Here is a 21574-nt window from a genome sequence, read left to right as displayed (position 1 = left end):
TGAGCACACAGCCTTGAGGGGAGCCAGTGCTCAGCGTGATCGAGCCTGAAGTGTTCTTGCCAACACGGACTGACTGCGGTCTCTCTGTCAGAAAGTCCAAGATCCAGTGACACAGGGTGGTGTTGAGGCCCAGCAGGGTTAGTTTCTCCACAAGTCTCTGTGGGATGATGGTATAACTAAGTTACAGAGAAAGGTTGAATAAGTTAGGTCTTTATTCTCCGGAGTGCAGAAGGTTAAGGGGGGACTTGATAGAGGTCTTTAAAATGATGAGAGGGATAGACAGAGTTGATGTGGACAAGCTTTTCCCTTTGAGAATAGGGAAGATTCAAACAAGAGGACATGACTTCAGAATTAAGGGACAGAAGTTTAGGGGTAATATGAGGGGGAACTTCTTTACTCAGAGTGGTAGCGGTGTGGAATGAGCTTCCAGTGGAAGTGGTGGAGGCAGGTTCATTGGTATCATTTAAAAATAAATTGGATAGGCATATGGATGAGAAGAGAATGGAGGGTTATGGTATGAGTGCAGGCAGGTGGGACTAAGGGGAAAAAAAGTTGTTCGGCACGGACTTGTAGGGCCGAGATGGCCTGTTTCCGTGCTGTAATTGTTATATGGTTATATGGTTATATGGTTATTAAAAGCTGAGCTGAAGTCTGTACAGGATTCTGGCGTAGGTGTTTTTGTTTTCCAGATGAGTGAGTACTGTGTGCAGCGTGTTAGAGATGGCATCTTCTGTAGAACGGTTGGGGCGATAGGCAAACTGGAGGGGGTCTAACGATGAGAGGAGGCTGGCAGTAATGTGAGGTTTCACCAGGCGTTCAAAGCACCTCATTATTATTGGGGTCAGGGCTGTGGTATTATGCAATAATAGTGTAAGGCTGGGCAGACGGGCACTAGGACCCTGTGTGACAGAAGCCAGGCTCCAGTAACCGGATGTGACTGGAACCCTGGGGTGTGGGCATAGGGAGTTGCCTGGGCTTGCACACGAGGCTGTTGCTGTTGCTGCTGTTGTACAGAGTTGCTAAATAAAGATATACCCTGTTTACGTCGTCGTACGAGCCTTATTACAAGCATAACTCGACAAGGGCGACAGGGCGGTAGTGATTTAGGCAGGCAACAACTGATTTATTTGCTATTGGGATTATAGTGGAAGTTTTGAGGCATGTGGGGACAATGGCTTGACTAAGGGAGATGTTGAAGATGTCTGTTAGCACATCTGCTAACTCCTCAGCACATTCCTTGAGCACACGTCCTCGGATGTTGTCGGGTCCGACTGCTTTCCACGGGTTGACCTTGGACAGGATTCTCCGTGTGTCCATTGAGTCTATGGACAGGACTGGCTGGTCGGTTTGTAAGCAGGGGCTGGCTCTCCTCTTGGGTGTGGTGTTTGCTGCATCAAAACGTGCAAAGAAGTTATTCAGTTTATCTGGAAGAGAAGTGTCGGTGTCGGTTACCTGCTGCCTTGCCTTGTACCCCGTTAGTGTTTGGATTCCCTTCCACATCCTCCTGGTGTCTCCTGTGTCACAGAGGTGTCCCTGGATTTTCCCCGCGAAGGCACGTTTCGCTGCCCTGATTCCTTTTTCCAGTGCAGTCCTGGTAGATCGAAGAGCGGCTGTGTTACCGGCTCTGTAGGCTGCATCACGAGCCCTCAGCAGCGAGCGCACCTCTGCTGTCATCCATGGGTTTTCGTTTCCACGTGCAGTGAAGGTTTTCATGATAGTGACATCCTCGGTGCACTTAGCAATGTAGCCGGTTACAGTCTCTGCGTACTCCTCGATGTTGATGAGGTCATCATAGGATGCTGCTGTCCTGAACACATCCCAGTCAATGTGCAGGAAGCAATCCTGCAGTGCTGAGGCTGCTCCCTCTGGCCAGACCCTGGTGTGTTTTCTCTCCGCTCTGACTTGTTTTTGCAGTGGTCTGTAGGCTGGTGTTAAAAACACTGAAATGTGGTCAGAGTGGCCCAGGTGAGGGCGTGGGGTTTCCTTATAGGCCTCTGGGGTGTTGGTGTAAACCAAGTCCAAGATGTTCTCTCCCCTGGTCTCAAAATCCACATATTGCTTGAATTTTGGGAGCACAGTCTTAAGGCTGTTGTGATTAAAATCCCCGGCCACCACAATAAAGCTGTCAGGATATTTGGTCTGGAATTCACTGATGTTGTCATGCAGGGCTCCCAGTTGCAGAGCATCCATCCCAAGAATCTGGAACAGCAACAATAGGTGTATACAAGGAATACTTGTAAATTAGGTGGCAGAAGCGAGGGTCACATGTTGATTCCCATGCACCTGACTGCTGATAGTAAAAATGGGCCCAGTTATAACATTGAAATCAGTGATGGGTGAAATAACCTTGGATGAAACGAAGTCATGTGAAAGAAAAACAAAATTCAAATCAAATTTACATTTGCACTGTTCTATAGGTACTGTTAAAATTGAACTCTACAATTACATATTTAGCTTTTCTCTCTGAGAGATAATATTAGCATATTAATAATTATTGTTATAGATCACAATATGAGATGCACATGGTGTTAATATTTTTTTTTAAACATCCTTTGAAAGTTTCTACTGTAACCATATACAAATGCTTGTTAAATATGATTTCAGCGGAAAAAAGATAACCAACTAAATTAAATTTGTTAGAATTTGAAAATCCAACAAGAAGGCTCAAAAGAGGGGCTGGCTGTGCACAGAAATCTGAACTGATATTCAAGAACAATTAACAATTAAATATGACTAAGTCAAGAATAGGTATTGGAGCATAGATAGGTAACTGAAGCAAGTAATTAAAACAAGAATTCATCCAAGTTTTGGGCATAATAGTGGTTAATAATGAACTAATTAAGAATCTTACACTTCACAAAACATTAATTAGTTCCTGAAAGATGCCAACACAGGACCTTAAATCGATAAAGATAGGCTGCATTTTAGAAGAAAATAGACAAAATATTCTGTGGTAAAGGGCTGTCCCACTGCAGCAACCTAATCCACGAGTTCTGGCGAGTTTGCCCTCGACTCGTATTCGCAGCATGGTCGACACTAGGTCGTAGGAGGTCTTTGTAACTCTCCTTCATGCTCGAGAGTAGTCCCCACTTACTCGGGGCCTCAGCTAGGTCGCGGCATATTTTTCAACATGTTGAAAAATGCCCGCGAGTAAAAAAAGTTCGCCATGGAAAAAATCTATACTTTCTTTACTCGTAGATTTATTCGAAGTAGGTTGTAGTAGGTCGGCATGTTATTCGTAGGTAATCGAGGGTAGTCGAAGGAGGTCGAAGAACGTCTTCAACATAGTTGAAGGAGGTCGAAGGAGGTGTTCTACATAGTCGAAGGAGGTCTTCAACATTACATTTTTTCAAACTCTCCTAAACTCTTCTAAACTCGCCAATTAGGTTGCCGCAGTGGGACAGCCCCTTAACTGGGTCAGGCAGCATCCATGGAGAAAAGGAATAGGTAACGTTTTGGGTCAGAACCCTTCTCTAGATTGAAATATAGAGAAGGCCAGAACAAAACAGGGCCGGCAACAGGAAGGATGGAGTCCATAATTGGCCATTTTTGGCTGGAGAAGATGTGCTAAAGGACATGTCACGGGGTGATGCTGTATGGTCATGAGTATGGTCGTGAGTAGTCGCCCAAAGAGTCATACCTTTTTCTGGTTGCAGCTGGATTTTCAACCTGTTGAAATTTTCCGGACCAGCTGCGACTATGATAGATGCCGGCAAGTCGCCGAAATACATCGCGTGAGTGGGACTGGCCCTTAACGACAGTTCTTACAAGGATGCAACAGTGGAATTAGTAGAGCATTGTAGACTTGACAGAGACTGCTGATCAAGGTATCAGATGGTGTGAAAAGTGATGTTTGGATCAACGGCTTGTTTCAATAATGTTATACAGATAATGGGGGCAGATTCTTTAATTGTATCAGATCTGACCTCAGTTAGCTATTTATTTTCCTCAGGCTTCATGGACCACTGGCTGCTGATTCAGGTTGAGAATGTCAAGTTTCAAAATCCCTTAAAATGTGAGCTAAATCCCTGCTTGAGAGAGAGATAGTGAGTGGTATTGTCAGAGGCAGGTTGATCTCCTGGTCTAGGTTTCATTGCTTCAGGGAGCAGAAGAAGAATTGCAGTTTTGTATTCCTGGGTCAAATTGCTCAAAAGTACCAGGAGAATTTAAAGAATGTTAGGACAATAATTCATTTGTTAGCGGGAGAGCTGCAACAAATGGAGGAGCGTGCTTGGATTATGAATGGGATTGTGGGTGTCTGCAGTTGGAGGCTAAATGAATGAAAGCAATCAGAGGACCAAATACTAACAGAACATAGAATAAAGAAAAAGATCTGATGCAAAAGGCCCTTCAGCCCACAATGTCTGTGCCAAACATGATGCCATAATAAACCAATTTCTTCTACCTGCACATGATCCATATCACTCCAGTCTCTGCATATCCATGTATGTATGTAAAAAACCTCTAAGATGCCTCAATGTTATCTGCCTCCAGCACTAACCCTGGCAGCACTAATACAAAGAAGAAAGCAAAATGGCAGATGTTGTTGTGCCTATTGTCACCAAGACAGGTTGATCTAGCATATAGTCAGACCTGCTACTGAGATACTTGAAGAGGCTATTGAAGCCTTTGAGAATTGCCCCACTGAGATGGTGGGCAGATTTCAGTTATCAGTAGTTGTCAGATGGACAAGGAGAAATTCAACACAGACTTAACTGAAATTGCTGGGCGCAGATCGTAATATGGGAGATCTGAGGAGCGTGCACATCTATGGCATTATTTCCATATTTTTTCAACATGGGGGAAAAAAGCTAGTCCATTGAATTAATACCAGCTCTCAGAACATTCCCATTTCCCTACTAACTTTCCCTGTATCTAAAGTATTTGCAATGTGCTCTATCACATGGAAAATAAAATGAATCAGCTGAAGACTAGCTTCTGGAATGGTGATCGCAGAACATGGAATGATTTTACTGTGCCCTGATCTGGCAGGATGCCTTCATCGGGTAAGAAGCTCCAGGGCCAAGCTTATCCTTAGCATTATAAAAGGATAGACACAAAGTGCTGGAGTAACTCAGCGGCTCAGGCAGCATCTCCAGAGAGAAAGGGTGAGTGATGTCTCAGGTCAGGATCCTTGTTCAAACGGGCCTTTATTATCCTTAGCGGAGCTTAGCAAAGTAAATAGGCGATTGATAGAATTGTTGGTGAAATATCTGCAACTACTACATTCAGCTGGCCATACTGAGTGGATTATCCATCTTGACTCTCTCCTGAGAGTCTTTTGAGAAACATTCACAGTTGCAATTGCTTTAGCCATGACTGTAGTAATCCATGCTAAATCCAGAAATGGCTTAGGATAAGATTGTTCTTGGAGCCTCTTATCTGATGAAGGCATCCTACCAGTTCTGAGCATAGTAGGGATCTTCTGTGTGCCGGATGCTGAGTGGATTTTGCTATACTGAACTTGACAATGGGTGCTTGTTTCTAGTGACCATCTATGAAGAGAATATTGGTGGCAAGAATTCCTTTCGAGATAAGCACCACACCTGAAGAGTTTTCGCAAAGGCTGGATCAGACACTGGAAGATCTTACTGATATACTAATTATTGAGGAAGATATTCTTACTGGAAGAGAAAACGCCTGTAGCGGCAGTGACAGAGCATGGCAATGATATCAACCTTCTTGAGTAGATGGAATTTGAAGTAATGTCCAACATATTGAGATGACAGACAAAAAGGAATGGGTCCCAATAAAACGTAATTAATAGAAGGGAAAAATAAGGCATTGGTGAGAAATAATCGTAGCATGCAAAATCACATTGCAGAAGTAGAATTAATTTAGGCGAAATTAAGAAATGACAAATGACAACAAACATTGGTAGGAGTAATTTGTAGGTGATCAAATAATAGTTGGACACTAGACTAAGTGGGACCCATCGGGTCCCATGTTCACATGGGAGGGCTGGTCCCCCAAAGCAATATTCCACCAATTACAATATTGGTGGCCAGTGGGGGGGGGGGGGGGGGGCTGGCAGCTCACTCACTGTTGGGCTGGTGGGCTAGCATTCTTTGACATTTCAAACGGCTAATTCTTTGAAATTCCATTCCTCAAGCAGGGTGCAGGAGGCCAACTCCAGTTTCCTAATTCAAGCAGGGTGCAAACTTTCGTACCATTTCATGCAGGGCACCAACCTCAAGTGCCAGGCCACCACAGGGTCATGCCACCAATGCAGTTTCATACCATTGCCACCATTTCATGCAGGGTGCCAGGCCACCACATTCAAATGCAGTTTCATACCATTCAAGCAGGGTGAAACCACCATAAAAGCACTATAAAACCAAACAAAACATCACATAAAAACAACACTCACAGTTCAGTAGACATTCAGTGTGTTCAGTTGATTCACAGCGCAGACAGAGTTGTGACCTCTCCCTCCTCCATCTTGCAGAGACTGAGCCAACCGACACGTCCAGATGTTATAATCCCTGCCCCCTCCAACCGGAAGGGGCGTGGCCTTCAAGGAGTGATTGACAGGAGTAAGTGGCAGCCTTTTTTCAAAAATCATGAAACAGAAAACAGGAAGTGGTCAAGATACAACTGCAGAAGAACCTCTTTACACCTATACTGAATATTCCTCTTGTTATGAAGGCCAACATTCCATTAGCTTTCTTCACTGCCTGCTGTACCTGTAAGCCAATTTTCAGTAACCGGTGTACAAGGCCACCCAGGTCTCGCTGCACCTCCCCCTTACCTAACCTAACCCCATTGAGATAATAATCTGCCCCCTTGTTTTTTCCGCCAAAGTAGATAACCTCACATTTATCTATATTATACTGCATCTGCCAAGCATCTGCCCATTCACTCAACCTGTCCAGGTCACCCTGCAGCCTCCTAACATCCTCTTCACAGTTCACACTGCCACCCAGCTTTGTGTCATCCGCAAACTTGCTAGTGTTGCTCCTAATTCCCTCTTCCAAGTCATTAATGTATATGGTAAACAGTTGCGGCCTCAACACCGAGCCTTGCGGCACTCCACTCGTCACTGCCTGCCAGTCTGAAAAGGACCCGTTCACTCATACTCTTTGCTGCCAACCAATTTTCTATCCATGTCAACACCCTTCCCCCAATACCATGTGCTCTAATTTTAGTCACTAGTCTCCCGTGCGGGACCTTATTAAAGGCTTTGTGAAAGTCTAGATACACCACATCCACTGGCACCACTTCATCCATTTTACTTGTCACATCCTCAAAAAATTCCAGAAGATTAGTCAAGCATGATTTCCCTTTCATAAATCCATGTTGACTTGGACTAATCCTTTTATTGCTATCCAAATGCCCCATTATTACCTCTTTCATAATTGACTCCAGCATCTTTCCCACCACCGAAATCAGGCTAACTGGTCTGTAATTCCCCGTTTTCTCCCTCGCTCCTTTCTTGTTGACAGAATTGGTCACTCAACGCGTCACATAGTGCATCGTGTCCTTGTTTCCGGTGATCGCCACGAGGTGGCTTCTGTCATGATCCCCTATGACCCACTAACGTAACTCATAACTGGTCCAGCAGAGTTACCCTTTATAATGCCTTTTATTTGTTCATGAGACATTTACAGTTATTGAAATGCTTGGTAAGACTGACTTTTCACTAGTCATACCAATAAGGCTGGCAATTGTAAAAAAATAATGGAGTGCTAATTTCCCCATGCAGTAGCTAATGTTCAGTTGCCATTTTACAGTGTTGCCATAATTTGTTTCTATACCTTTGAGATGGAAGTACACCAGTTGCAATTCTTTGAGCCAGCAGCTTTTAGCTGATTCGGGCATTAAGACACGAGCATGTCAATAGTATTCTTTTTTTCTTTTCTTGGTCTAAAGTGGTCTGGCCAGTGTAGAGCAGAGAAATAGGTGCATGGCGTTCAACATTGTTAATTTTTTATTTTACTTGCGTGTTGTGGAAACAGTGATGGGTCTTTCAGCAAAACAAAAAGATAAAGTTAACTGGAAATAAACTATAGATTTATTGGAGAAGGTATGGAATTTGTTTGTGATTCTCTGCGGACAGGCATGTATAATGGTGTCCACAGCTTTCTAAGGAGTAGCAATGGTGGTACCTCTAATTTCACATTGATGTGAGACACTTCTGAACTGATCTTTCTTTGATCCATCAACCCAGTGTGGAGTGGGAGTGTTATGGGTTCCAAAGGCCCTGACCAGTGGCCTTTCTCGTGGCACCCAATAATTGTTCACATCTTACAATTTTATGTGGATGAAACTTAATCGTTGGTGATTCTTAAGCAAATGTCTTCATCCTTTTGTGCTACATCCTGGCATTATCCCAATCTTACTATAAATTGCACAATTTGTACACTTTTGGTTCTTTTCTAATGCTATTTTCTTAGATAACTTCAGCTCCTGTGGTTTAGATAATCCTCCTGAGGGGAAGTTATAATTTACTACATCATCAAGATTGATCTATTTTTGCCTTCAGTTTTAGATAACCTTTAAAAAATTAATCTGAAAATCTTGTTGAAACATATCATCACCTTAGAAATTTCTGAACTTATCTTTTGTTGTAGATACGATCTCAGTTCAATGTCTGAAAGCAATAGAACACAACACCAGCTTTCCCTTTAAGTTAAAATTATTTAAAAGTTGTTAATCATCACTAATAGATTTTCTGCCACTAGATACAATACAATACAATACAATCCCATTTATTTGTCATTTGAACCTCAAATGAGGTTCAAATGAAATTTGGTTTCTGCAGTCATACAGGAAAAGAACCAAGACACACACCAACACAATTTACACAAACATCCATCACAGTGAATCTCCTCCTCACTGTGATGGAAGGCAAAGTCTTGTCTCTCAGGTAGATTCAGGTAGAACACGTGAACAGCACTGTGGAAGAGCGAGTGGAGCCACTGGCTCAATCCTAGTGCTGTCTTTATGGAGTCTGCATATTCTTCCTATGACTGTGGTTTCCACTGGGAGCTCCAGTTTCTTCCCATATCCCATATGTGGGTCGTAGATTAATTGGCTACTGTAAATCACCCTAGAGTGCGTGAGTGGCAAAATATAGGATGGAAGGTGTTGAAACCAATTTTGTTTAGTTTAGTTTAGAGATACAGAGCAGAAACAGGCCCTTTGGTCCACCAAGTCTGCGCCGGCAGGCGATCCCTATACACCAGCATGGTTCTACACACTATTGTACAATTTACAATTTTTACCGAAGCCAATTAACCTACAAACATGTAAGTCTTTGGAGTGTGGGTAGATGCTGGAGCAGCTGGAGAAAACCCACACTGTCACAGGGGAATATGTAAACTCCGTACACACAGCACCCCTAGTCAGGATCAAACCCAGGTCCCTGGTACTGTAAAACAGCAACGCTACTGCTGCGCCAACGTGCCTTCCTGGTGGGATATAAATCGCATTAGCGGATTAGTGTAATTAGGGAGCTTGATGTTTGTTGCAGACTTGGTGGGATGAAGGGCCTGTTTCCATGCAGTATGACTATAGATTTATATTGGGAATAATGGTGAGACTAACAGCAATCACTATTACAAAGAGAGTTAAGCTGTACCTTCCTACATCTGTATAAGAACGTTTAATGCAAAACTCGGTGAATTGTGTTTGAGCTACCTAAACCATGAGATTGCCCAACAGATTTCTTATTAGAACTTTAGGCGGCACAATGGCGCTGTGGTTGAGTTGATGCCTTACAGCGCCAGAGACCTGGATTTGATCCTAACTATTGGTGCTGTCTGTACAGAGTTTGTACATTCTCCTTGTGATCTTGTGGGTTTTCTCTGGGTGCTCCGGTTTCCTCCTACACTCCTGAGTCATGCATGCTTTTGGTTAAAAATTGCGAAAGGTTTTGGTGGAAGAATAGCGAAAGGTTTGAATAGATTGGATGTGGAGAGGGTGTTTCCACTAGTGGGAGATACTAGGACAAGAGGTCATAGCCTCAGAATTAAAGGCCGTTCTTTTAGGAATGAGATGAGGAGGAATTTCTTTAGTCAGAGGGTGGTGAATCTGTGGAATTCTTTGCCACAGAAGGCTGTGGGGGCAAGATCGGTGGATATATTTAAGGCAGAGATAGATAGATTCTTGATTAGTATGGGTGTCAGTTATGGAGAGAAGGCAGGAGAACGGGGTTAAGAGGGAGTGATAGATCAGCCATGATTGAATGGCGGAGGAGACCTGATGGACTGAATGGCCTAATTCTGTTTCTATCACTTATGATCTTATGATGCTTAGAGGTTAATTGGTTTTAGTAAAATTATCCCTAGTGTGTAAGATAGTGTTAGTGTACGGAGATTGCTGGTAAGCACGGACTCAGTGGGCCGAAGGGTCTGTTTCTGCACTGTATATCTATAGTCTAAAAAATCAAACTTGTCAATTTGTTAACCATAAACTCCAAGTAATAAATAAAACTTATTTATAATAAGTAATTAATATTTATTAATAGAGTGGACATTTGTCATAATAGGATGGCATTGAACATTTGATTTCATCAAATGTGTAGGAAGGAACTGTAACTGCTGGTTTACACTGAAGGTAAGCACAAAAAGCTGGAGTAATTTGTTCTATGTACTTTTTCATATCTCTCGTTTCTCTCTTCCCTGACTCTCTGAAAAGAGTCTCGATCCGAAACGTCACCTATTCCTTTTCACCAGAGATGCTACCTCACCCGCTGAGTTACATCAGCATTTTGTGTCTATTTGATTTTGCCACTATGGATTTCATAACTTGTTCATGTCAGAGAGAAAATACATTTCCTCGTTTAATCACTGATGTCTTACCTTGCATGGCATCGAAAGCTACTTCATATTTCCCAGTTAAAAAACTATTCTCAATGCAGATTCAGTAATCTTTGTTGAAAAACCATGCTGCTGTGTTATTCGTTCACATACGTCTCCTGTTCCCTTTGAAGCACATAGGTTTGAATTGTGTAGGAAGGAAAAGCAGATGCTGGTTTACACCGAAGATAAACAGAAAATACTGGAGTAACTCAGCGGGACAGGCAGCATCTCTGGAGAGAAGGAATGGGTGACGTTTTGGGACAAATTCCTTTTTCGTACTCAAATCTGAAGAGAGTTCCTGACCCGAAAAGTCACCCATTCCTTTTCATCAGAGATGCTGCCTGTCCCGCTGAATTACTCCAGCATTTTGTTTTATCTACTGGGTTGGATTACTCAATTGTGACGCAGGAAAATCACTGGATGGCTATTGCTGCTGCTTTGTTGCTGACCAAGTAAAAATTAGAGACTGATCCTGGAAATTCAAGTATAATTTTAATCCCTTTCAACCAAATATGTTCAAATTTTAAAAAATTGTATTTCCATTTGCTTTCTTTATGTCTTAAAAAAGTCTGGCAAGAATTTACTAAAATTTGACCAGCTAACTAATCAATTTTAAAACAAGTTTGTCAGTACCATAACAACTGATTCAATAGCATCATATTATTTAATTTATTTATTTATTTCCCTCTCTAAATCAATAATTTTTTTGCCGTTGTTTATACCAATTAAGTGTGAAAACTGAACTATAATCTGATTTAACCTTCTCTAGTACTCATAGAGGGTTTAGAGGGTTTTAAGAAAATAAAAAGGTTGTTAGTCAAAATAAGGCATTTATCTTATTTTCTTGTATCTGTTGCCAGCAAAGGCAGTATTTATTGTCCTCCAAATTGATGGAGAATGATCTTTTTGAACCATTGTAACACTTGTGGTGAAGGTCCCTCCTAAAACTGTTGGGTGAGACGTTTCAGGGTTCGGATGCAGCGATGATGAATGGCCAGTTATAACTCAATGTGAATGTACTTGTGGCACCCAGGGCCTCCTTTATAAATGTTCTCATACATCAAAAACAACCTTGAAACAAACAGGGAACTGTGCTGCAACCTCTGTTGTTTGTTTGGATATGCAGGGGAAAGGGGGAATGGATCACGTGCAGGCAGAGGAGATAAGTTTAACTTGGCATCATGTTAAACGGCAGTGTGGGCCAAAGGACTCAATTTGTGCTGTACCATTCATTGTTCTATGTAAGTGATTAGCTTTTAAGATATTTATAGTGTCTGGGTTGCTCTGCTATTTATTGTATCTGGGTCCATATGAAATAAATACTCCCTGGTACACTGTTCAATAGTGGGCCTTTTTAGAGGGATGTCTGCTTGTTAATTATTAGTTAACTTGGTTTGACTGCCGTTTGATTATTTAATTTGCACGGCTGAAGCTTACCCAGCCTGGGGTTTAAGATGCCAATATTAATTGCCAATGTGCCGATATAAAGTAAGTAAGCCACCAGCATGAAATGCAAGTTTCAAATTTCCTATTATATTTCAGAAACTTTTAAAATACGCATTGGTAACTAAATTTAGACTACTCAGTTAGTGAAGTACTCATGTTAAGATTCGTAAATGTTTGCAAATTGAAAGTCTCCCATGATATTTGGTTTTAGATCTAACACCAGCGCCTTAATGAATTCTGAGCCTGACATGGCATCAAACTTTTCTTCTGCCTCTTCCTCCTCTATCCCCTGCCCCCCTCCCTCCCTTATTCTCCTTTGATCTATTCATGGCAAACTGACCTTCAAGAAGTTCCCCTCCTCTCTGATGGGATTGAAATCTCTTTCACTGTGTTCACTGCTTGCAATTTCTTCCCTAGACATTGATAAGAATCAGCCAAAAACTCACTTCTACAGCCACTTTGTTTCTCAATAAATGTATTTGGGTCTCACTTATTTCTTGCAGATTTCAACTCTGATTAGTATACAAACTTAAAGCACAAGGCATTGGGGGTTCAGTATTGATGTGGATAGAGAACTGGCTGGCAAACAGGAAGCAAAGAGTAGGAGTAAACGGGTCCTTTTCACAATGGCAGGCAGTGACTAGTGGGGTACCCCAAGGCTCAGTTGGGACCCCAGCTATTTCTCAATTGAAGGCAATATCTAGTTTGCGGGTCTCAGTGTTAGCTGTTGCTAGAAGACTGCAGGGTGACTTGGATGCAGTGGGCAAATTTGGCAGATGCTGTGATAAATTGAGGTTATCCATTTTGGTGGCCAGGAAATCACTATTATCTTCGATTGGGAAAGGGGGAGATGCAGCGAGACCTGGGTGTCATGGTCCAGTCATTGAAGGTATGCAGGTGCAGCAGGCAGTAAAGAAAGCAGTTAGCTTGCAAAAATTTGAGTTCAGGTTACTGCCAACACCTGGAGTTGCGTACAGTTTTGGTCTCCAAATGGCATTATTGCCATCTGCAGAGACGGTTCACCACACTGATTCTGGGATGTCCACTGTCTTATGAAGAAAGACGATATAGACTTGTTTTATACCTTGATTTAGCGATGAGACTTATAGAATACAAAATTCAGGGGTTGGACAGCATGCAGAGAGATTGTTCCCTTAGGGAAGTCCAGGACAAGGGGGTCACAGCTTAAGGATATAGGGGAAATCCTTTAAAACCGAGATGAGGAACTTTTTGAAGAGAGTTTGAATCTCTTGAACTCAAAGCATCTAGAATAGTTGAGGCCAGTTCATTGGCTATATTTAAGAGGGAGTTAGATGTGGCCCTTGTGGCTAAGGGGATCAGGGGGTACGGAGAGAAGGCAGGTACGGGATACTGAGTTTTCCTGATCGTGGCGGTGCAGGCTACTTTCCAATGGCCTACTCCTGCACCTTTCTGTTCTATGTTCTTTGATTTAACCCTCGTTCCATCCCAGCAGCTCAAAGGTTCAGGTGACCCAAAATAGTGTTCTAATGGATCCACATTCAATGCCATGCATCGATACGTGCATACCTTGATGGGTGATCAACACATGAATCAGAGCAAGAGAGACTTACTAACACTTATAGGGAATGCCAGGAATTGAAGGAGTTTGCCTTGAACTCAAAGCATCTAGAATAACCAGTTGTTCCTACACCAGGGTGTATTTCCTTCGTCCTACTTTCCACGGATCCTTACCTTTCTGTGCTTTGACCTCGTTCCCCCAGCAGCTGAAATCTGACGAGGAAGTTCTGATGTTCAGCAGAAGTGCGGCCACAGGCCCTGAATATAGAAGACCTCATCAGATGGAGATTGCATCCTCTTGGCCTGGCATAGAAACATAGAAAATAGATGCAGGAGTAGGCCATTCAGCCTTTTGAGCCAGCATTCAAAATCAGTACCCTGCTCCTGCATTTTTCTCCATACCCCTTGATTCCGTTAGCCCTAAGAGCTAAATCTAACTCTCTCTTGAAAGCATCCAGTGAATTGGCCTGCACTGCCTTCTGTGGCAGAGAATTCCACGGATTCGCAGCTCTCTAGCTGAAAAAGTGGCTCATAGACATACAGGCAGTACGAGCACCATCGAGGGGCAAGCACACAGCGACTGTGATAAAGCAAGCAAGGTGATAAAGCAAACAAGAGCATAGTTAGTGCTGGCTGAATACCAAGATCATTACAAGAAGCAGACTGCACCAATTTAGTTCACTGCCTAAACCAGACCAGATGTCACAATGATTGCACACATTTTCCAGCATGATCTAATTTAGCTAGCAAGGTTTCTGAGCAGTTGGGTGGACCACATCACGTGGATCAGTTGCAGGAATACTGAGAAACTGAACAAGCACATATCTTACACATTTATTAATGAACTCACTATCCCTGTGGGAAACTTCATTGCCCTCATGGAAGATGTGCAATGGCCTCATTAAGCATCAGAAATGTATGCAGATTGTTAACGTGCTGTGAGCAGACATCTCTCAGGAGTTCTGCTGTGAAAGCTCTGATACTGTAGCCTTGTGAGCCGCTGTGAAATGGGTGCAGCTGAGCAGATACATCTATCTTCTGGGAGTAAAAAATAGCTGCTTATACTAAAATCCAAAACAAAAAAATGCTGAGCACTGGTGCTTGGATCATCTGCGAGGAGAGAAACAGAGCTGGCGGTTTGGGTCAAGAACAAATAATGAGATTAGGCACAAAATACTGGAGTAATTCTTCGGGTCAGACAGCATCTCTGGAGAAAAGGAATAGGTGACCCTTTGGGTCCCTTCATCAGACTGAGAGTCAGGGGAGAGGGAAATTAGAGGTATGAAATGGCTCAGAACAAATCAGAGCCAGCACCGATGACCAAGGAAAGGTGGAGCCCACAATGGTTTATAGTTGGTTGTGGAAGAGGTGATATGGAAGAGATATACGAATGCAAACAGAGGAACTAGCAGGATGACTAGGGTGGGGCAGGACAGCGAGAGAAGGAATGCAGGGTTTACTTAAAATACCGTCTTGTTGATGATGGGAACTCAGGAAATGAGAAAACGAGAAAACAAACCTGTTAACGTTGCATTTTATGGAAAAAATCATAGATGAAAAATGATCTGTTCTGAATTGAACAGTAAAGACCCTGAAAGAAAGATAACCAGGATTGTGACCAGGACTTTAAACTAATAAAGTGGAGCTGCTCTAAATCTTAGAAAATAAATAATTAAATATAAGGTAGGCCTTCTTATCATTGTCTGAGATCAGGCCCACCACCACAGTGTCATCAGCAAACTTGATTATCGAGTTGGAGCTGAACCTAGCCACACAGTCATGTGTGTACAGGGAGTACAATAGGGGGCTGAGGACGCAACCCTGGGGCGATCCTGTGCTCATGGTGAGGGACTTCGATGTATTCCCTCCCATCTTGACTACCTGGGGCCTGGCGGTGAGAAAATCTAGGGTCCAGGCACACAGGGGGGTGTTGAGCCCTAATTCCAGTAGCTTCTCGGCCAGTCTGGTGGGAGTGTGGGAGGAAACCGAAAATCTTGGCGAAAATCCACGCAGTCATGGGGAACGTACAAACTCCATACAATCAGCACCTGTAGTCGGGTTCAAACTCGGGTCTTCAGTGCTACATGCGCTGTAATGCCCCAGTCCCACTTAGGCAACCGTGGAGACTTTATGCCCCACCCAAGGTTTCCGTGCGGTTCCCGGAGGTTCCCGGAGGTTTGTGTCAGTCTCTCTACCTGCTTCCACTACCTGCAACCTCCGGCAACCACCTGCATCCTCCGGGAACCACACGGAAACCTTGGGTGGGGCACAATGTCTCCAGAGGTTTCCGTTCAAGTTTCCCAAGTGGGACAGGGGCATTAGGCAGCAACTCTATCGCTGCGCTACCATGCCATATTGAATTGTTTCTGGAGGAAATGGAAATTCCTCGGTGCAATTCAGACATGTAGTGATCGTAATAAGGTTGAGATTGTTTCATTGTGGCTAAAGAACTTTCAGGGTGACCTTGAAGTTAAGAGCGCTTTATCTGAGTCTCTATCCACATACATGAGCTCCCACTCCTATTTCTGAACAGGGAAGCATTTCAGATTTTTCTCTGGCTTTTAATAAGACAGTTGTGATGTATTTTGATGAGGTTCACAGAGGGAGGGAGGAGAGTAAAAGGTTAATAGTAATAAGATAAATGAAAAGCAGAGTGGAGGAAATGCACAATGTACTGTATGTTAGCAATAATAGAAGTGGAAGCTTGCAAGTCTGACAAAACATATGTCTCTCAGAAAACCTTCAGTGCATTTCATAGTTTGACAGGGTCCAGTGAGAAAAGCAGCTGTTATGAACTATGATTGATGAAAATCCTGGAGGATTAAATATTTGTGGTGATGGGCTTGCAAAGCTTATAAAGCTACTGTGAAGAGTGTTGTGACAAAAATGAAAGCAATTTAATGTGAGTATCGAATAACATCATTGCCTATCATCCTTTGTGCACTGGTATTAGTCTGCGGCAAAGGCATTGTATAAAACTTGTTTGAAGCAACAATAATTTTGAGATGAAGCAAATCTGAACACTATTCCTTTATCTGTGGAACCCAAATTTGACTTTCTAAGACTGCTCTAATGAAATTTTTCCTCTGGGTTCTACTTTCCTAATGACATACATTATTAGAAAGCCCTGTTTAGCTGAAAAGTTAATACATGATAACAGGCAGACTAAAATGCGTAAGAAGACCTTGATACATTGAAAAGCTCAGATGCAATAATAATTCATGAGAGGAAACCTTGAGCTGTTTGATAATGCCAATAACTCGGGGATTTTGCATATGATGAAGCCACACGTCAGTTTATGTCACATTTGTGTTAATGTATAAGTTGGACAAAATCTTCTCATAACATTTTGAATGTTTTTTGCCGATAAATGCTATCCGTAATGGCAAAACAAACGATAGCTGTGATCATACAGTTCAGGTTCAACCATGCCACTAGCTCAATGTGAGACAATTATTACACAGGCACTTTATTTTCATTATTTTAAAAAAAATCATTTTTAGAGTTACAGCAGTTTTAGAGTCACATTTGGCCCACCGAGTCCGCACTGGGCAATGATCACCCATACCCTCGTTATATCCTATACACTAGGGACATTTTTTTTACAGAAGGCAATTAACCTACAAATCTGCGCATTGTTGGAAAGATGGTTAAAACTGGAGAACCCAGAGATAACTCACACGGTCACAGGAAAACGTGCAAACTACACACAAATGTTGTAGGTAGCCACTCTATCACTGTGCCTAGGAGATATCTCGTGCCTCTTGATGAAACTCACTACGCTTCAATAATAGCCTGGGTTTATTTTACTTCGGAGTCACGTGAGTGACTACGTGAAGAACCAGCTCAGCACGCATGCGCGGCATTACGTTCAGCAGAGCAACAGCGGCGCATCGGGAGTCAGGCGCTCCCACTACGAGGTGAAAGAACGGACCGTCAGGTAAGCTCTGAGGTCGGGTTTTCTTTCACAGGCGAGCCTTCTGCTGTCAGGCAGCGAAGAAAGGCTCTAGAACAAACCTGTACCCCGCTCGACTCCACGGAGGAGCGTTCCATCTGGGGGGGGGGGGGCAGCAACAAGGCGGTAGGACCGCTTACCCGGCGCTCCGCTATCCCCCGACACCGCGCTGGAAGCAAGCCACGGAAGAGGCGTCCGACCGGTGGCTTCGACTTGTCGAACGGGGACGTCTCTCCACCCGCACGGGGGGAAAGACAGCCGCCTGAAAAGACCTGTTCCCCGCTCGACTCCACGGAGGAGTGTTCCATCTGGGGGGGGGGGGGCAGCAACAAGGCGGTAGAACCGCTTACCGGGTGCTCCGCTATTCCCCGACACCGCGTCCAAGCCCAGCCCGCTAGCGCCTGAGCAGCGGGCTGGAAGTAAAGCCACGGAAGAGGCGTCCGGCCGGTGGCTTCTGACTTATCGGACGGGGACGTCTCTCCACCCGCCCGGGGGAGAGACAGCCGCCTGAGCCGCTGGAGCGGCTCCTGGAGCAGGAGCTCCAGCGAGACGCGCTTCGTGAGGGGCGCTCTCTCAGGGGGGAGTTCAGGCACTCCCTCCACAGTGCCTTCTGCACTGTCCATTGCTTCCTCCTTACCCGAGGGTAGCTTTGGTGACCAGGACTGGGCTGGTCAAGTAGAGGGGACGATGGCTGAAGATCTCGGGAGTATGCAAGGGGTGCAGGAACAGGAAGAGCTGCTAGGTGTGGTGGACCGCTACGTGGCAACCCCACGTGCAGGAGGCGTTAAAGGCCAAACCAGCGGCCAGCATTAATCACCTCTCCAACAGGCCCCTACAGGAGAGATGGTCAATAAGGCTTTAGAAAACTGCAGCGGATCCTCAGGCTCCTGACGTCAGCTATCACATCGTTTGCTTGTTCCGTGGACAAATACGGAGATGACCACAACCTTTGTAAACAAATCATAAAACCTGCCATAAAATCCTAAATTTGCGGGGTTGTGCATACCCCAGCCACTGAGCCAGACCCACTGCTCTTTGGCAAAAACCTCACAAAGCATATGAAGGATATGGAAGAGGCTTTAAAAAACTTTTGGTCTCACGAGGGCAGGCCCGGGACGAGCAAACCAAAAACAATAATTCCTAAGCAGCAGCACCCCATCGCGTCCATCAGTCGACGTCTACCATATGGGACTGGTGTAAAGCATTCTATCCCCGGAAGTCTTCTTTAGACCAGGGCCCATAGCGGACCGCATGGAAAATGCACCACCCCCCCAACATCACCGCCACGTCAGACAACGTGCAAGATTCGTTGGACCGGCAGGAAACAGAACAATAACCATAACCATGTAGGTAGGTGGGTCTGGTTCCTACCAGCATATAGAAAATAGGCGCTTAATACTAACAGGGGGGAGATTACACCTGTTTTAAGAAGCACGGGAGTCTATCACGAGTGATCAGTATATACTCAATGGCATTAGTGGATATAAAATACAATTCATACTAGAAAAATTGCCACCAGTTCAACATTCACCCCAGAGGGTATTTTCCCTCTCCGTTAAAGAAACAAGAGGGACAAGCTGAACTGGTGAGTAATTACAAAGGGTATCATGGGAAAACATGAACCCTAGGAATTCGTATCAAATATATTCACTAAACCCAAAAAAGATGGTGTATGTCGCATCATCATTGACTTAACTTCACTAAATATGTTTGTTAAGTATATACCTTTCAAAATGGAAACGGTTGTTACTGCCAAACAACTAATTTCCAAAGGATACTCATGGCAAGCATTGATCCTAAAGATGTTTACTATTTAGTACCATTCATAAGGATCATCGCAGATACCTGAAAATTACCTGGATGGGGCAGCTATGGCAGTTTAAAGCGTTACCGAATGGGTTCACATCAGCCATAGATTATTCACCAAGATACCAAAACCAGCTCTGACAATATTCAGAAGACAAAAACATATTGTCATGGCATATCTTGATGATATCTTAAATAATAGGCAAGACCATGGAATTGACTATGTTTGCTGTATCAGCTACCAAACAGTTATTCGAAACCCTGGGATTGTCTTACATCCAGATAAATCTAAGTTGAAGCCATCCACAATCATGGACTACTTGGGCTTCACAATTAATTCAGTCTACGTGACTGTAACATTGCCAAGAGACAAAACAGTTGAATTGGCACAATCATGCAATAATTTAATGGTCAGGTTCAGCAATGGTACAGGCACCAAAACAACACACAGGTCATTATGATTGTGTCATAAAGTTACCCACTGAAGCAATATCAGAACTACAGTGGTGGGCAAAAAACTTTTGGCATAGTTTCAACCCTATTATCATCACTAACCCTACGTTAGTTATCCAAACAGACGCCAGTGCTCAAGGCTAGGGAGCAACTAACTCTATATCCAGCACAAGTAGTAGATGGACTAACCCAGAGTCATCATTACCACTGGGCATTAATTATCTAGAGATGTTGGGTGACTTTTATGGTTAAAAGCATATGCACAAATATGCATCACTTGCATGTACGGTTACAAATAGATAATACTACGGTGGTGGCCTACATTAACCATATAGGCGGCATAAAATCGGTATCATGCAAAAAGTTGGTCAACACAATTTGGCAATGGTGCGTCGAAAGACATATTTGGCTATCAGCAACTTACCTGCCAGGTAAGCTAAATACAGTAGCAGACACCAGGTCACGTAAATTTAATGACAACATCGAATGGATGTTAAAGCCCAAAACATTTGCAAAAGTCATCAAGCAATATGGCACGCCAGATATCGATTTATTTGCATCAAGGCTAAATCACCAGGCACCTATGTATGTCGCTTGGGAACCAGACCCTGAGGCTACAGCGGTAGATGCGTTCATGCTAGATTGGGGAAATCAGTTGGGGACTACGTACAATACAAAATGGACTCTACTTCAGGTATTTTGATAGTACCCAACTGGCCTATGCAGCCATGGTTCCCAATACTCCATGACATGGTTGTTGAAACTCCGATGGTATTCCCCAGTGACCCAGAGTTATTAACACCCAATGTCGGGCACAAGCCACCTGTGCCATGAAAAAATCAAACTCCTGGGTTGCAGATTCTGCACAAACCACTTCTGGGACTGGGATTATCAGAACAAACCGTCGACACCATGTCAGCATCCCTCCGAACATCCACTAAAAACAGCACTTGTCCAGCATCAAAAAATGGGAGAAGTACTGCTTGGATACAGGGACCACCTACTCAACCGCTATAGTTACCAACATACTGGAATTCCTGGTGAACCTTCACCACGATGAAGGACTCAGCTACAGAGCCATCAACACAGCTAGAATTGCCCTGCCTGTCTATTTAAAACCAGCTCCAGGACAACAGGCCATGGGGTCCCACCAGCTGGTGGTCAAACTAATGAAGGGTATTTACAACTCTAACCGCCAAGACCAAGGTACACCCATATATAGGATGTCAGTGTAGTCCTGACATACCTCAGGGGATAGCCACCAGCCAGATCCCTCAACCTGGAACAATCTATGCTCAAAACACTCATGTTGATGGCACTTGTTTCTGCACAGAGGCTCCAGTCACTACACCTATTGCGACTGGACACTTTGCTCACAGCTCCAGACCAGATATCTGTCGTTATCCAGGGACTGATCAAACAGAGAAGACCAGGAACACCTAATCCAGTCGTGGAATTCCGGGCTTACCCGCCAGAACCACGGTTATGTGCCATGCCCCACCTACAATCCTACATAAACACAACCAAAATATTCGAGGGAGATGAAAAGCCTTGTGGGTCGGTCATAAAA

The sequence above is a fragment of the Leucoraja erinacea genome, chromosome 9 (assembly GCF_028641065.1).
Source record: "Leucoraja erinacea ecotype New England chromosome 9, Leri_hhj_1, whole genome shotgun sequence".
NCBI lineage: Eukaryota > Metazoa > Chordata > Chondrichthyes > Rajiformes > Rajidae > Leucoraja > Leucoraja erinaceus.
This window is presented reverse-complemented; position numbering follows the sequence as displayed.